Source organism: Stenella coeruleoalba (assembly GCF_951394435.1).
Source record: "Stenella coeruleoalba genome assembly, chromosome: 11".
NCBI lineage: Eukaryota > Metazoa > Chordata > Mammalia > Artiodactyla > Delphinidae > Stenella > Stenella coeruleoalba.
Window position 1 is genome coordinate 4926988 of NC_137157.1, and position 13486 is coordinate 4940473.

Below are 13486 nucleotides of genomic sequence, written 5' to 3' on the forward strand. Positions count from 1 at the left end.
GTCGAGAGGCGAGCAGGTCTGGAAGCAGCCCTGGCAGAGCCCCTGGCGCTGTGGCCCCTGAGCCGGCCCAGCAGCGGGCGAGTCTGCCCCCGGCCAGCCTTTCCGCCTCTCTGTCCCTCACAAGGGGACGCAAACATTTCCAGGGATGCCCAGACACGGGCCGGGGTTAGGCTGCTTGAGTGAAATGCAATCGGCACGTTGTCAGGGACCACAGTCCGAGGCCCGGAGCACCCACACGAGCCCCACGGGTGCAAGAATGTCCCAAACGTGGGGCGCGAGGCACGCGGGCGCCTGGCCTCTGCAGGTAGCCTGAGAGGACTCGACCCCCAGCAAGAGCTGCTGGCAGGAGGGCACTTTGCTTGGTTTCAAGCAGCCTCGGTGGCGCTGGACCAGGAGCTGCCCTCCTCCCGGGCCAAGCTTGTCACCAGACCTGAGGCCGCCTGCTCACCCGGCTGACTCTGGGCTGCAGTCGGGACTTTGGCAGCTCTCAGGACACCCGAGGGACCCGGCCAGGGAGGAGGCCCCGGGAGCAGCGTGGCCGCACAGAGCGCGCAGCCCCAGCAGAGAGGGGCAGGATGGGGGAGGGGTGAGGGCAGCTGAGGCCACGGCAGGTGAGTGGGGGGCGCTGCCTTCTGAGCGGCAGGAAATGAGGCGAGTGCAGAGGGCGGCCTGCGTGGCTTTAAGAGGGAGGCCGGGAGTAGGGGGAGGCCTCAAAGGGCCCTGAGGGAGCTCCCTGGCGGCCTAGTCGTTAAGGTGCCAGGCTTTCACTGCCGTGGCCAGGGATTCAATCCCTCGTTGGGGAACTGAGATCCCGCAAGCCGCATGGCGAGACCAAATAAATAAATTAATGAAAAAATAAAAGGGTCCTGAGTCCAGAGTTCAAGTCTGTGGACCTAAAGCCACCCGAGGCAGGGGGAAGACATCAGTCCTGCGGGTGGGATTGGTGACCTGGCACTGACGTGACATCCACCTGACGACCTGTCAGTCTGTCCGTTAGCCTGTGACCTGGCCCATCTGCCCTGCGCTGAGAGTGACGGAGAGGCACCTGCACAGGGAGGGGGACACACACGGGAGTGGGGTGGGGAGGGCGGCCTACGGAGGGGTGTGTGCAAGGGGGGGCGTGGAGGGGGCACAGGGCAGACTTAGCCCAGCAGCCGCCTGTGGTTGGGCTCGCGAAGGGGGGGCGCAGCCGGCAGCAGCAGAGCATGATGACTCGGCTTCCGAGGCGGTCCTCCCCTGCAGGAGGTCCCGGCACCGACACCCAAGGCTGCTGTCTCTTGCCACAGCTGGGGGCGATCCCCAAAAACAGCAGCCTCTGGACCAGCCCACCTGAGCCAAGAGGCACGGGAGGCTGCGCTGAGGCGGTGGCAGCACCTGCCGGACGGGCACCGACTACCTGACGCTCTGGGTACCTTAGCCAAGGTCACCTTCACCACCACGGGCATCCCCAGAGGACCCACTTGCTGCCCGTGCCTGTGGCTCGGACGGCGTCCAGCAATCATTTACTGATTGACGGGCGGACGGGTTATAGGAAGAGTGTCAGAAGCTGCAGAAAAGAGAAGGGTGCCCCTCCAGAAACGTCCGCGATTCCGAACTCACTTTAACTCACAGGGAACAAGTATTTACCACTGTTCTCAGACATTTACTTAAAATGAGGAGAGTGACAGCAGAGCATCCTCATCACCGGCCGGCTCTGAAGGGCGAGTCAAGGTCACACACACGCGCACACACTCACACGTGCAGACACACACACATCACGTGCCCTCGGAGTCCCGCCTGCTGCCCGGCCAGGACAGCTGTTTGTTATTTATGACATGTCGGCTTCTCCCGGGAGCCTGCAAGCCACTGGAATGTTCAGAATTTGCCAGTCGTTTCGGTTTCCAAAGACGGCGGCCTTTTCACAGGTTCCTTGAGAATTCTGGTCATGGTTTCCGTTTGTTTAGAAAGCTCCCGTTGAAAGTGCTGCCCTGGAACCCACACGTTTATCTGCTTCCCTTGCCAGATGGGCATTTTCGGGCACAAAAACCTCGACGGCTATGCCTGGGAAGTACAAAGTGTTTTCCAAACAGTGTTTCTACCAACTTGGAGGCCAGGGTTCCCCGGCTCACCTGAGCCTGTGCTCATCTGCGAGAGGGAAGGGAAAAGGACGACTTTGCTTCTGAAGATATGACTTGTTTGTGCAGCTACTGAAGGAACATGGAATTGAATGACCCTGGGGCTGAAAGGGAAGTCAGCATCCACGTCGAAATGTCAAAAACAAAATAATGAGGAGCATTTTTAGCACTGGAATCAGGCCAAGTGGAGAGTCTCAGGGACGTGCTAAGTGGTTTGGTGAACGAAAGCCCAGCTCTGGCGTGAAAAGACCAGGTATGGCGGCCCCTGCCTGGCCCCACGGTCCAGGGGAGAGGACAGGGACGGCATGCAGGGAGTGTCTGCCCAGCTCTGCGAGCCCCTCTCTGAGAACCAGCCAGGGCTCTATCAGCCACATCCACATCTGCAGGGACTTCACAGGTGGGGGCTGCCGTCCGCACCAGGCCGGCCCTCACTTCAGACACCAGCTATGTGTCGGGGGTCCCCAGGCCACCCTGCTTCTGACCAGCTGCCTACAGACTCGGAGCTTCTCACTACCCCCCTCAAAACCGATAATTCATTGGCTCACAGAACTCGGGAAAGCGTTATACTTACAATTAGTTTTCTTATAAAGAATACAAATCAGGACCCGGCAAGAAGGGAGATGCACAGGGAGTCAGGTGGGGGGTCGGGGGTCCTGGCCATGGAGCCTGTGTGCCCTCTCCCCATGCAGTCGGGACATCGACCACACAGCATCACCACCAAACAGCTCCACTGAGCCGCCGTGTCCAGCGCAACTGTTGGGGTTTCATTACATAGGCATGACTGGCCGAACCACGGTCCAATCAGTATGCAGCAACCCATGCATCCACACGTCCATCCATCCATCCATCCATCTATCCACACGTCCATCCATGCATCCATCCATCCATCCGTCCGTCCATCCGTCCATCCATCCACCCATCCACACGTCCATCCATCCATCCATCCATCTATCCACACGTCCATCCATCCATCCATCCGTCCATCCATCCATCTATCCACACGTCCATCCATCCACACGTCCATCCATCCATCCATCCATCCGTCCATCCATCCATCCATCCACACGTCCATCCATCCATCCATCCATCCATCTATCCACACGTCCATCCATCCATCCACACGTCCATCCATCCATCCACACGTCCATCCATCCATTCGTCCATCCGTCCATCCATCCATCCATCCACACGTCCATCCATCCATCCATCTATCCGTCCGTCCGTCCGTCCGTCCATCCATCCATCCATCCATCCGTCCATTCTATCCACGGGTACTGCTGATTAAATCATCGAGCTGGTTTACTGAGCTTGGTCTCCAGCGCCCCCGAGGCCACAAAGCCCAAACCCTCTAGTCACATGGGAGGTCTCTCCCGCACAGAATCCCCACGCGGAGTCGTCTCGTGAGCATAACTATCTAGGGGTCCTGCACGAGTCACCCCCTAACATAAACCATCACGAATCACTGAGATACTCCCATCACTCGGGAAATTCCGAGGATCGAGAGGCTACCTCCTGGGAACCGGGACAAAGGCCAGACACGTTCTTTACTGCAGTGTCCCATGACCCTGCCCCCCAGCCCACTGTCCGCTGTGCCAGAGGGGCCTCCACACACCAGGCTGGAGACGCAGCGAGAGAAGCAGCAGGAGCCAGGGCCTCGGATGGGGCACACCACCGACACGACACACCACTCCCAGCTTCGGGGCCCAAACGAGAGACAGTGGTGGGAAGAAGGGAACGAGACCTACTGTGACGCGGAGGGCGAGTGACCCTGGGGAGCCCGCAAGGAGGGTAGGGACACGATCGGGGGTCACTGGAAGGCCCGCCCCGGTGCCAGCTGGAGGACGGCCAACGGCAGGGTGTCCCGAGTGGAGACTGCCCGGTGGAAGGAAGTGGGGGGAGGCAGACAGAGACCTGCAGGCCAGCGATGGGGGGTGGGGAGCCAGAAGGCCCGCGTGGAGAGTGTGGGTGGCCGGGCCGCTCACTGGGGAGGGAACACAGGAGGAGGCGGGAGGGGGCCCCTGGTGGGGCTGTGGACACGGGCTGGGGCTCCACCGAGGACCCCTCAGGGAAGTCATGGCGGCCTGGCGGTGGACGAGGGGCCAGGAGGCCGGTGGGCCTGGGGAGCCGCTGCCCAGTGCGGTGGGTCGCAGGGAAGAGTGAGGTTCACTGACCAAACCCCCCACCCTCCGTCCTCTCAGTGTCCTGCTGGCCGCGGTCGAGTGCCCCTGCCCTCAGGCGGGCACCTGAGAAGAGGCGGGCAGCTGAACGCCCACACCCCATGGCAGTGAGAGACGTTGGGAACAGAGCAGCCCAGCGCCCCAGGGACACGGAGAACCCAGGGAGGCGTGGACAGCTTCAAAGAGATGGGGGGACAGGCATGGGGACATGATGCCCCTGCCAGTGAGGGGCAGCATGGCCACCCCCGGGCCAAGGGTGAGCAGCAGGAAATTCCCAACAAGAAGTCGCACGTCAGGCTCTCAGAAATCTCGGGGAACCCGGTGTCCAGGAATGAGATCCCTCTGGGTAACGCCAGGACATAGTAGGTGTCCAGCAGAGGTCAGCGCCCTCCCCATACACTCGTGCCCCACTTCCCTCCCACCCACAGTTTCTCAGTTGTCCAGTGGCGGAGGGAGAGGCACCTCAGACCTACTGCTGATTAGGGGGCCCTGTGCTGGCCAGGCGAGGGGACGTGCTCCTGCCCAGACAATGGCTGGGGTTTGGAAACAAGGGCAAAACAGGCAGGTAAGGGTCAGAATGATGAATTCCCCCCCCCGCACCCCCGAGGAGTCTGGACTCAGTTCAGCCAGCAATGGGGTAGGAGGGGCTCTGGCCAGGCTGTGAGCCCCTCCTGCCATCTGCAAACGAAAGTAGGGAGGGTCCCTGGGCAGAGCACAGCATGTGCAAAGGCACTGAGGCAGGGACGTATAGGATGCAAGGCCAGCGCCTACGTCGGGCCTGGCTCCCTTCCCCTATGAGCATCCTGTTTACAAAAAGCACTGATTTCATTCGATAAACACTTACTGAACACGTACTGCTTGCAAGGTCTACCCACTTGCACGAGGCTGAGCTATGAAGGTCAGCTACTCTTGAAGGCATTTTACCTCCCCCAAAACTGAAAGGGCAACTCACAGCACTTTCCTTCCACATCAACAGATTTCTAAATGTCCTGCCAAACTAATATCACAGCATTATTCAGATTCGACAAACTTTTATGCAGCTTAGAACAAGTGCCACGGTGGGTACATTGAGTTCCTTATGCTGTTCTCTCTACCTCTGATGCATTTGAAAATGTCCATTAAAAAACATGAAAAAGGAGGGAGGGAGAGAGGAAGAGTCAAGGCTGGGCGCTCCGCCCGTCGGGACAGAACCCCTGCCCCGCGCACCAGCCGGGCAGCCCTGGGCCAGCCTCTCTGCTCGTCTACAACGTGGGGACAAGAGAACTGACTTCGCGGGGAGCAGGAAGGACTAAATCCACAGCTTGAATTAAGCCATGCAGAGATGGCACACAGCAGATGCTCAATAAATGTGACCCGTTACCACGTGTCCGGCAGGAGGGTGGGTGCTTCCAGGTGTGCCGTTTCATTTGCGGGTGAGGAAATCGAGGCCCAGAGAAGCCAAGTGAGCCACCAGCTGGCTTCAAGGGCAGCCTCCCCAGCCCGGCCTCCACGGCCCCCTCTGCCCCTGGGACCCCATGTTCCGGGTGGGGAGGCCTTCGCGCTCCCGCAGCCCCTGCGTTGAGGCCTCCTCCGCAGCCGTGAGGAGCCCCAGGACCCCCAGCCCTTCCGCTCACTGAACAGTCGCTGGGCATCTGCATTAACATCAGTCAGGATGAGTAGATGCCCTTGCTGCTCGCTGGCAACACAGGCCAGTGTATCGAAACGGGCTCCAAGATGATGATACGTGGGAGGAAATGAAAACTATCAATAAAATGCAGATTCTACAAGGCATCGGTTTAACTCACGACCCCTTCTTCTCCCCTCGCTGTTTACAACACGACATTGTTTACTGTCTCCGAGACAGGAGAAGCCCTGTTTATGCATAAAGGAATGATTCCCTGAGCTGAGACCCGTGACACGCCCACCACCATCCATCATCGGCTCCAGAGAGTGAAGGACGATTAAAACGCATAATAAAGGGGCTTCCCTGGTGGCGCAGTGGTGGAGAGTCCGCCTGCCGATGCAGGGGACACAGGTTCGTGCCCAGGTCCGGGAAGATCCCACATGCCGCGGAGCGGCTGGGCCCGTGAGCCATGGCCGCTGAGCCTGCGTTTCCGGAGCCTGTGCTCCACAACGGGAGAGGCCACAACAGTGAGAGGCCCGCGTACCGCAAAAAAAAAAAAAAAAAAAAAAAAAAAAATTGCGTAATAAAGGCATCAGCGATCTCACTGGGACTAATGTGGGAGTTTGTTTAGGTTTTTATTTTAAGGTTGCTAACTGTTTTTTGCATGAGTGAAAGGGGATTTGAAGACTCGTTTTGTCTGTGTCCTGCAGGAAATCCCAGCTGGGGTCTGCATGGCTGTGAGAGAAGCTCTGGCTGTGAAGGTGGTGACTTGTCAGTCACTCAGCAGGACCAAGGCCGGCACGTCCCTCTGTTCTCTCTTCTTCGCCACTCGCCTCTAAGATTATACCTCCCACCGCCTCTGATCCGGGGGCGGAACTTTCCCTCTGCCCACCCTGCTTTCCAACATCTAACGTGCCTCTCAGCTCACAGCCCCAGACCCAGACTGGAGCTTCAGAAGGTGACCACCACTCTTTAAAATATTTTTTATTTTATTTTTTGGCTGTGCCGCATGGCTTGCAGGATTTTAGTTCCCTGACCAGGGGTTGAACCCAGGCCCTCGGCAGCGAGAGCGCACAGTCCTAACCACTGGACCGCCAGGGAATTCCCTAAAATATTTAAATCAACACTATCTTTTTAATTAATTTATTTTTGGCTGTGTTGGATCTTCGTTGCTGCACGCAGGCTTTGTCTAGTTGCGGCGAGCGGGGGCTACTCTTCGTTGCGGTGTGCAGGCTTCTCATTGCGGTGGCTTCTCTTGTTGCGGAGCACGGGCTCTAGGTGCGTGGGCTCAGTAGTTGTGGCTCGCGGGATCTAGAGCGCAGGCTCAGTAGTTGTGGTGCACGGGCTTAGTTGCTCCGCAGCATGTGGGATCTTCCTGGACCAGGGCTCGACCGCATGTCCCCTGCATTGGCAGGTGGGTTCTTAACCACTGCGCCACCAGGGAAGCCCAGAAGAGATACTTTTAAATTTTCTTCTACTGGACCCAAACTTGAGAGGATGTGAGCCTGGAGTTACCCAAGGTCACCACATGGAACTGGAGGAAAATGAAGCCCATGGCAGAAGACAATGCAAGGGATGGAGAAAATGTCCCTAAAACACTGTGCACCTGGATCCAGCTGTACTTGAGTGCAAAGATCCAATAAACCCTCTTTTCTGCTTAAGCCAGTTTGGGTTATAGATGACCTGTCACTTGTAACAAAACGAGCACTGATTTTTTTTCTTTGAAAGATCAGTGGTATTGAAACACAATGAAATCTTCCTCGGTATTCTCTACTTTAAGAGAATGAAACAATCAAGCCCACACTGTTTTTCTTTTTGGTTGTGGCACAAGAAAATGAACTTCATTTCTGAAAACTCTTTGGGGGAGATCTGGCTTAGAACAGAGCTATGACGGCACCAATGGACATCAGCCCTGCCCTGCACTCAGTCCCGACCTCTCTGGTATCCATCATTTGCACCTCTGGTACCCATCATTTGCACCTCTGGTATCCATCATTCGCATCTCTGGTACCCATCATTCGCACCTCTGGTACCCATCATTCGCACCTCTGGTACCCATCATTCACAGCTCTGGTACCCATCATTCACCCCTCTGGTACCCATCATTCAACACTCTGGTACCCATCATTCGCACCTCTGGTACCCATCATTCAACCCTCTGGTACCCATCATTCAACCCTCTGGTATCCATCATTTGCAGCTCTGGTACCCATCATTCACCCCTCTGGTACCCATCATTCGCATCTCTGGTACCCATCATTTGCACCTCTGGTACCTATCATTCGCACCTCTGGTACCCATCATTCAACCCTCTGGTACCCATCATTCACCCCTCTGGTACCCATCATTCACACCTCTGGTACCCATCATTCAACCCTCTGGTACCCATCATTTGCAGCTCTGGTACCCATCATTCACCCCTCTGGTACCCATCATTCACAGCTCTGGTACCCATCATTCACCCCTCTGGTACCCATCATTCACACCTCTGGTACCCATCATTCACCCCTCTGGTACCCATCATTCGCACCTCTGGTACCCGTCATTTGCACCTCTCCACCAGGTACGAGTGGATACATGGTTCTGTGATCCTTTAGTTAACATGACTGGGGGGCTCCCTCACCACCCCCACAAGGTGGGGCTTGGACTCGATCAAACGGGATCCTGGAGCACCAGGCCCGGCATATACGGGCCTCCGTAAATGCCGAAATCAAATGAGAATCAACCAGACATTACAAATGGACCCTTCTTCCTCGGCAGTGGGCTTCAGAGCAGCAGCTCCATCACCGCCGACCTGCCTTGCTCTCCACCTGAGTCCACACACGCCTCAACGCCTTCCTGAACCTCTTGCTGCTAAGCCCTTTCCCTCTGAGCCAGGCTCCGTGGCCCACGGATGGGGGACGTGGGCACCGAGGAGCCACCAGCATCGCGAGGCCGCGCCGGCTAAAGCCACGGACCGGGGCAGGCGCAACACGGCCGGCACGCAAAAGAGGCTTCAAATCACCCGACAGTTCTATGTATAATTCATAGCAAAATGGTTTGTTGCTATGAAAATATATTTGCACATTACACAAACAGACCCTCACAGCCATTATCTTAATGCTGTAGCTACAAATTATCACCTACTTACCTCGGGCAAATTAGCACCAAATTTAATTTGAGTGGCGCGGACGATGTGCGGGGCGCACAGAGCAAGAGCCCTCGGCCGTATCTGTAGGACCTGGCTCTCGGCTTTAGGCTCAGGATGGGGCGTCTGATACAGGGCTCTGCGGGAAAGAGAGGCGGGCTCAGGGCCATCCAGGCCTAACCCTGTATTTACAGGGAGGTCACAGAGACCCAGAGAGAAGGGGGCTGGCACAGGGTCCCACCTGGGTAGGGGGGGGCAAAGTCAAGCCATGAGGGGCAGGGGCTGAGAAGGGGGCCGCCTGAGTTGGGATTCCAGAGTCTCCAGGTTGCACCCCATGAAGAGTCATTTTCACCCTTTTGTCTCAGCTATGTCACAAATTTATTTATACAGACCCCACTGCCCACTGTTTATCACAAACACCACCGGGTCCCCGACACTGGTGAGAAGGCAGATGTAGATCATTTGTGCAGGTAGCGGGGCCAGAAGCCACTGGAACCTGGGCGTGACACCCAAAGGTGGCAGCAGCAAGGTGCAAATGAGCTGTGACCTGCTACAGGACTTTGTCAGAGGCCTGCCCACAAGTCCCAGGGACAGTGGGCACTCTGAAAAGACAAGGGGGGGTCTGCAGAGAGACCTGTGGTTCTTGTAGACACCAGCCTCGACACTTGGGGCCGTTCCCCTCCCCAGCATCCCTGTGGCCCTGCCCACGGAACCCAGGTGCTCGCTCAGGTGTGCACCCCTCACCTGCAGAGCCCTCCAGCTGCAAGGAGCTGACCCACCCCACCTCCCAGCCTGCCTGATTACCTAAGAGGAAGCCCATCTCCCCTCTCAAAGGTTTGTTGAGGAAGCCAAGTTGAGCCAGTCAGCACACGGCAACTTTCCTGGCCACAGATATAGGTTCATTCAGGCCCGTGAGGTATCAGGAAAAGCTTTCCAGGTGCTTCTGGGAAAGAAGATCCCTTGCTGTCCTGAGAGGGCCACTGGAGCAGTTTCTCTCCACACAGCTGTGTATAAAGATGAGGCCTGGAATGGCTGGAGCCAATCTGCTGCCACCCCGAAGATCCAGCAGCCCACGAAAAAGGGCAGGAAATTGCTCAGCCTTGATCGAGCCATACCTGATTTCCATAGCATCCCCAGACCATTTCAGCTACATGGGCCAATATGGCCGCTTGGACTTCTGGGCTGGTTCAGAGCTGGGTTTTCTGTCTGTTACAGTCAAAAGCGTTAGGATGCTCCCAGACCCCACACCTGCCACAGGCTGGGAGAGGGGCTTCCTCCAAACTCTGGCAGCCCTCATCGGCCTTCACCAGGTGTCCATGTGTCCTTCTTGACCCATCACCGTGTGTCCCCTCACAGCCGGGGCCATTTCTGACTCACACTTGAGCCCCAGCACTCATCCAACCCAGGACATGAAAGGAACTTGGGGTGTCTGTTGAACAAGAGAGCAGGCAAAGTGTACACAGCAGAGCCTAGCATTCAAAGCCTTCCTGGCCCATCTCACCAACACCCACCCCCGCCCCAGGTCACTCCCACTGCCCACCTTGCTCGCTCCACTGTCTGCCATCCCAGGCTGCTCTGTCCCGGAAGAGGACGCAGCTGGGGCCTCTGCCGTAATCTCCATCATCCATACTCAGACCTGTCGGGTGGGGGGACCCTGGGTCCTCTCCTCTGAGGAGTTATTCCCTCTGAGCTTCAGGACACCCTGCTGCTTGATGCCCATTTGAGAGGTGAGAAAACGAGGACCCAACTCAGCCTGGTCTCCTGCCTTTCAGGGACCCAGAAACCGGGACAGTGGCCAGATCCAGCTGCCAGCAGCTCTGGGAGCCTCCAGGCAGATGGCTGGGATGGGACCCTGCAGCGGAGCCCCACATGGACATCTCTGAGGTCATCCCCCTCCCTCAGTGCCGGGCCCAGAAGGGGACCCTCAGATGTACCCTGGGCGGCCTGGGAAGCCTCTGGATACATGTGGCGCATCTTCCGTGAGCATCAATTTTAATCAAAGGATTGAGGGAAAAGTTAAGTAATTTATCTGAAAAGAAACTGAAAGCATCACTTTCATATCCCAAAGCTATTCTCACTTAGATTTGAAGGGCAGTCACTGGCAGGCTTGGAATGTCTCCACCCAGGAGACAGACCTCAGGGCCCTGGGAGGCGGCTGGCCCGGTGGGGAGGGCGCGAATGCTGCAGGCACAGCACAGCGGGCCTGGCTCTCCATTCCCCGGCCATGTGACCTCAGAAAGTCATCTAAACATCCCTGCCTCAGTTTCCTCATCTGTAAAAGGGGACAGTAACAGCCCCTGCCTCATGAGGCTGGTGTGAGTGAGGAATGATCCAATCAAGTGGACAGTTAGGGCCTGAGAGCCATTAGCAAAGGTGCCCGTGATGCTTTGGGGGAAGGATGGCCAAGGGCGGCCACTTTACAGGTCAGGAGGCTGAGTCCCCAAGAGGGAAAGTGACCTGCTCCAAAACTAGGTCTCTGACTCCCTCTGTGGTTCATTCTCCCCCTCCTGCTGCCTCTGTGCCTTGGGTTCCCCATCAGTAAAAGAGGATAAAATCAGGGAATGGGTATGCATGCCAGGCACTTCCAAGGTGGCTGAGCTCTTGCTGGAAGCCACCATCCATGGCGTGCCCACAACCGACTCAGCTGGAACTGCCTTGTTAGGGAGATGCCAAGATCCATGGGATGTGTAGTCAAGTTTCCAGACCTTAAAACATCTCGCTGCAGCGCCCATCAACAGATGAGTGGATAAAGACATAGCATATATACACAATGGAATATTACTCAGCCATAAAAAGAAAAGCATCAAATATTGCCATTTGCAAAAATACAGATGGACCTGGAAGGTATCATGCTTTGTGAAGTAAGTCAGAGAAAGACAAATACTTTCTCACTTATATGCGCAACCTAAATATTAAACAAATGAATACAACAAACAAACAAAACATCTCACTGAGGTTGCACTTCAGCAACTCAATGACATCAACCAAGTAAATTCCTACCGGCTTTACCTGACCACCTGTCAGGTTCTCCGCATGTATTTCTACCCCCACCTCACATGTGACTTATCCCCAGCCAACTACAGTCCCCCAGCCTCTGTGTAACCGCAGTGTGCCACACCCTTCCCTGCCTATCTCTCACCCATCTTCCAACTCAACGGTCACTTCCTCCAGGAAGCCCTCCCTGACTTCCCACAAGCCCCTGGCTTCCCTCTGTCACACAGAGGCTAGACTTTTGAGTCTTCCGTGGACAGGGGACTGGGGAGGTGGCTGTCCACAAGGACTAGCCCGGCTCAGCCCAGTGCACTGTGTCCGTCTTCACCCCTCGGCCCCTGCCGTGCTGTTGGTTTGAGAAATGGTTTAACATCACTGCATTAAAGGAGAAACTCGCAAACAAGACCCTAAAACCACCAACAGAGAGAGACCAAAGGATATTTACTGTTGAGTCTTAGATTCTGAGCTCTCACCAGGACAAATGTCAACACTGCATTTCACCGTCAATAAGCACCGCGTGCTCTCTGGAATCCACACAGCCTCCGTCACAAAACCTCAAAGTCTGTGGCCTCCAGACAGCCAAGGCCAGGTCCCCACCCCGCCGACAAGGACTGAGGAGCTCCTCCCCTCCCACCCTGCTTCCTTCTCCGGGAGCCTTAGCCTCCACTCTTCACACACCTGCCAGGCCCTGGGGAACCCCCAAGCCAGTGCTGTTGACAGTGGCGCCCGGCCAAGGTTTGGGAAAAGTGAAAGCGTCCAGGGCCTCTCCCCTAACTGGCGATTTTGGAGGCTGATTTAAGTTTGGGGCATATTAAGTCTTGGGGGTCCATCCCCTGTGATGAGCGGGCCCGCACCCCCAGCCGGAGCCTCTGAGTCTGAATCAGCGTAACAACTGCGCAGCCTCAGTTTTCTCATCTGTGAAGTGGAGCGATGCTTCCTGCCTCCCAAGTTGGAGCTGAGGGAAATGATGTGGACCCGGCAGGATCGGAGACCCTGAATTTGGGGAGGAAAATGGGGGAACGGTGAAAGTTTGGGCTGAGACGGCCCAGCCGCGGGAGAAGCGAGGGAGCAGGAAGGGAGGGGACGGGGGTACAGGGAGGGTGCGGGGGAACAGGACTGGAGGAGTGGGAGAGGAGCGCGCGCTCGTGCAAAACGGGGGTGGGGTAAGGTAGGGGCTGGGGTGTGGGAGGGGCCGGGAACACGCGGCGGCGAGCGCGGGCTCCGGGGTCCCCGCCCGTCTCCGCACCGCGTCATGCGGCCCCGCCCCCCTCCCCGCCTCGGCTTGCCCGCCTGAGCAATGGGCCCAGCCCCAGAACCCGCGCTACGTCCCCACCTGGGCCCAGGCGGGTTCCTTCCCGCGGACAATGGTCCTTACCTGACTACAGCTCCGCCGGTGCCTCACCTGGGCTCGGCTCAGCCCGCGACTCACCTGGCCCCGCCCCGGATGTGGCTTCCGTGCAGGCCCCGCCCCTCG